This window comes from Cebus imitator, unplaced genomic scaffold (assembly GCF_001604975.1).
Source record: "Cebus imitator isolate Cc_AM_T3 unplaced genomic scaffold, Cebus_imitator-1.0 Scaffold440, whole genome shotgun sequence".
NCBI lineage: Eukaryota > Metazoa > Chordata > Mammalia > Primates > Cebidae > Cebus > Cebus imitator.
Window position 1 is genome coordinate 1,713,223 of NW_016107755.1, and position 4,839 is coordinate 1,718,061.

At 40.9% G+C, this 4,839-nt stretch overlaps 1 pseudogene; it reads left to right on the forward strand.

Annotated features, from left to right (window-relative positions):
- The first annotated feature begins 2,333 nt into the window (after positions 1-2,333).
- LOC108290607 lies at positions 2,334-4,485 on the forward strand (annotated as a pseudogene).
- Positions 4,486-4,839: the final 354 nt, after the last annotated feature.

A 4,839-nucleotide genomic window follows, 5' to 3' on the forward strand; every position in this document is an offset into this window, starting at 1 on the left:
GCAGCAGGCCCATATCACTTATTAAATAAACCATTTTCCATGTTTTTTTTTCCCATTGAAATAAAATAACATCTTTTATTTTAAAAGACGATAAAATAAAAGATGTTACTTTAACATTTAAAAAAAGATGTCAAAAGATGTTAACATTGAACCAGCAGTTGCTCACATGGGTAGGATAATGATGCCCTGAGAAAAAGCATGAAGTGTTTGTTTGCTCAGAATCAAATAAATAATGAGGTGTGGGGATGCCTGCCCAAGTCCCCCAGACACCCACCCCTACCCCGTAAGTGGGCCCAAGTATATGTTGTTCCCTTCTTTGTGTTCATATGTACTCAATGTTTAACTGCCACTTGTAAGTCAGAACATGTATTTGCTTTTCTGTTCCTGTGTTATTTCATTTTGGATATGGCCTCCAGTTCTGCCCATGTTGCTGCAAAGGACAAGATCTCATTCTTTTTATGGCTGTGTAGTATTCCATGGTGTATATGTACCACAGTTCCTTTATCTAGTCTATAATTCCTGGGCATCTAGGTTGATTTCATGTCTTTGCTATTGTGAATAGTGTTGCAGTGAACAGACATGTGCATGTGGCTTTATGGTAGAAAGATTTACATATTTTTAGGCATTATCCAATAATGGGATTACTGGGTCAAATAGTAATTCTGCTTTGAGTTCTTTGAGAAATCGTCAAACTGCTTTCTACAGTGGCTGAACTAATTTAAATTCTCACCAGCAGCATATAAGCATTACTTTTTTTCCCTCCACAACCTTGTCAGCATCTGATATATTTTGGATTTTTAATTGCAGCCATTTTGACTGGTGTGAGATGGTTTCTCATTACGGTTTTAATTTGCATTTCTCTAATGATTAGTGATGTTGAGCTTTTTTACATGTGCTTATTGGCTGTGTGTGTGTCTTCTTTTGAAAAGTGTTCATATCCTTTGTCCACTTTTTAATAGGTTTGTTTGTTTTTTGTTTGTTGATTTGTTTAAGTTCCTTACATTAGACCTTAGTCAGATGCACAGTTTGCAAATATTTTCTCCCATTCTGTAGGTTGTCTGTTTACTCTATTGATAGTTTCTTTTGCTGTGTAGAATCTCTTCAGTTTAATTAGATTCCATTTATCAATTTTTGTTTTTGTTGTAATTGCTTTCGGCATCTTTATCATGGAATCTTTATCAGGTCCTATGTCCAGAAAGATATTTCTTAGTTTATCTTCCAGGGTTTTTATACTTTTAGGTTTTATATTTAAGTTTTGAATCCACCTTGAATTGATTTTTGTATATGGTGTAAGGAAGGGGTCCAGTTTCAATCTTCTGTGTATAGCTAGCCAGTTGTTTCTTTTTTCATGTGGGATTCAGTTGAGAGTCACACATTGTACTTAGATGTCAGGTCTCATTTTGTCCTCTTTCATAGCTTATCCTGAGTCACTGAACTAAGGAGTCTACTTCAAATTATTGAACAGTGTGGTCATTTAAGGTGGAGGGGCTTATGGGCTGGAAGAATGTTCTCATAGCTTTGAAAAACCCTGGGTAGAATATTCAACATCACCAGAAATCTTGAAACTGGCAGACAAATAAGGCAAAGGTATTGGGGGCGGGGTAGGAGTGAGAGACCTGTAAAGGAAATGAGTAGGGTGGCTAGTGACTCAGGGAATGCTTCCTAGAGGAGGTAACTGTGTTTTTGAGAAGGGAAAGAGAGTTGTAGCACACAGGATCAACTCAGATGTGGGTGGAAGTTGGCAGCCACTCTGGCAGTTGAGAGGCAGGAACTGGGCACGTTGATGGGGAGGTGTCTGGAGAGGCTATAGGTTGTCAGTATCTCCTCATTACAGTGTCTCTTTTTTGTGCATTTAAAAGATCTATCTTTTTATTTGTTCAATCTATATTTCTTTATTTTTTCTTTTTCTTTCTCCTATATTCTTTTTACTTTGAGAAAAATGTTATTGCCCTTTAAAATATTGTTAAATATTTTAACAAAAGATTGTTCAGATCTTAAAAGCCTTCTGTGTGCCCTTCCTTAATCATACCCACTACCTACTCCTGAAGAGACAATGACTATTTTGATTAGTATTTTTACAAAATCATTCCTAAGAATGATAACATTTGTATAACATGACACTTTTGATGGGATTGTGGAAGGGCATGAGGTTTCAAGATGGCAGTAGCTGAGGGGTTGACTGAGAGGCCGAGTTGAAGGCCCTTATCAAGTAAAAGAGGTCAGAAATCGCTCCCTCCCTGCTTCTCACAGTCCTGGGAGCACAGCAGAAGTGTTTTTCTTTTTTTAAGGAACAAGTAAACCATACAGATTGTCAACATGAGACAGACATCTACATGATCCCCACAGACCAAGCCTGAAAGGAAGCCCGGAGGAGAGAATTAAAGAACAAAAAGCAGTGCATGACGGTTCGAGCTGCAGTTTTAAAGATGAAGAATCCAAAACAGATTATCCAAGACATGGAGAAATTGGATGAAATAGAGTTTAACCCAGTGCAACAGCCACAATTAAATGAGAAAGTACCAAAAAAACAAGCATAAAAAGCTTTGTGAAACGTTTGAACGTATTCTACGACTCTATGAAAAAGAGAATCCAGATATTTTCAAAGAATTGAGAAAGGTAGAAGTAGAATATGAGCAGAAGAGGGCTCAACTTAGCCAGTATTTTGATGCTGTCAAGAATGCTTAGCATGTGGAAGTGGAGAGTATTCCTTTGCCAGATATGCCATATGCCCCTTCCAACATTTTGATCCAGGAAATTCTAATTCCTGATGCCCAGCCACCCTCCATCCTAAAGAAAACCTCAGCCTAAGGACCTCCAACTTGGGCAGTTTCTATCCTTCCTCTTCTTGGACATGGTGTTCCATGTTTACCCCCTGGCAGAAAACCTTCTGGCCCTCCTCCTGGTCCACCTCCTCCTCAAGTCATGCAGATGTATTGCCGTAAAGTTGGTTTTGCTCTAGATCTTCCCCCTCATTGGCGAGATGAAGACATATTATATAGTCCTGAACTGGCCCAGATAGGTCATGATGATGATGTTTCTAGCACTAGTGAAGATGATGGCTATCCTGAGGACGTGGATCAAAGTAAGCATGATGACAGTAATGATGACAGTGACACTGATAAATCAGATGGAGAAAGTGAGGGGGATGAATTTGTGCACCGCAATGATGGTGAGAGAGACACAATGAAGAAAAAAGTTAGGTCTGAGTGCATGGTTTGCAGATATGCCTGGAAAATCAAGGAAGGAAAAGAAGAATATGAAGGAACGGACTCCTCTTCAAGCCATGATGCTTCATATGGCAGGTCAAGAAATCCCTGAGGAGGGACGGGAAGTAGAGTAATTTTCAGAAGATGATGATAAAGATGATTCTGATGACTTTGAAGCAGAAAAGCAATCACAAAACAACATAAAGAGGAATCCTATTCCGATGGCACATCCACTATTTCTTCACAACAGCATGCTCCCCCGCAGTCTGTTCCTCCTTCTCAGATACAAGCGCCTCCCAATGCAAGGACCACCACCTCTTGGACCACCACCTGCTCCACCATTACAGCCTCCTGGGCCACCTGTGTGCCTTCCTCCTGGTCCACCTCCTGGAGCTCCTCCATCCTTGAGACCACTTGGAATGCCAGGACTCCAAGGGCCTTTACCCCGAATTTTACCTCCAGGAGCACCACCAGGCCAACCCCCTGGCCCTCCCCCAGGTCCACCTCCAGATCTACCTCCTGGTCCTCCTCCTGCACGTCCAGGTATTCCTCCCCCTGCACGTCCAGGTATTCCTCCACCTCCCCCTGCACGTCCAGGTATTCCTCCACCAAGGCTACCTCCCGCTGCACGTCCAGGTATTCCTCCACCTCATCTTGGCATGATGTGCCTCCCCTTGGACATGCCCCTCCTCCGGTTTTTCCCACCAGCTCCCTTGCTGAACCCTGGGGTTTTAAGTGACCCACCCAACTTGATTCATCCACCCAAGGTGGATGATAAGAGTGTAGCCACCATTGAAAAGAAAGCCACAGCAACCATCAGTGCCAAGCCACAGATCACTAATCCCAAGGCAGAGATTACTTGATTTGTGCCCACTGCACTGAGGACGACGGGAGAATAAAGGGGTTACTGCTGCTCTCCAAAGAAAGTCAGAGGGTGATTCTGCTGTGCCTTTTGCCAAAGCAGCACCCAAATCTGGTTCTTCTGTTCCTGTCTCAGTACAAACTAAGGATGATGTCTATGAGGCTTTCATGAAAGAGATGAAAGGGCTACTGTGACAGCTTTTGATGCCAGAACAGGCTTCTGTTCATAACAGTGGCCTGTGGAGAAAGAGGCTCTTATTAAACTTAGATGAAAGAGCTGCTTCCATTGTCAGGGTATTTTCTAATTTCAGTTCAAGGAATATCCTAAAATTTAGCTTTGTCCAGAATTTACTGCACATAAAAGAGAGTATTTCATTCAGAATAGATCAGTTATTGAAGTAGTGCTGCTAACATTATTCCTTTTCACACCACCACTTTCATCCTGTTTCTTCACCAGTTCTTTGGAAATTTGTGATCAGAGGGATCTTAGTTGCTTATTTTGTTTTGACTCTCTTCTTGTGTGCTGTGGGCACTGGAGTAGAGATTTCTGGAAAAAACAGTTGATTTCATTTTGCCTTTTGTGTTTGAGTTATTTTTAATATTTTCCTGTAAATATATTGCAATATTTTACTTGTGATGAAATGGATCAAAGTGCCATTTCCTAAGACAAGGCAGGATATATGGGAAGAAAATGTACAATTCTTTGATTAAAATTATTTCCCACTGACCTAAACTTTGAATGATTCGTGGGAAAAATAAATAAATGTTCTAC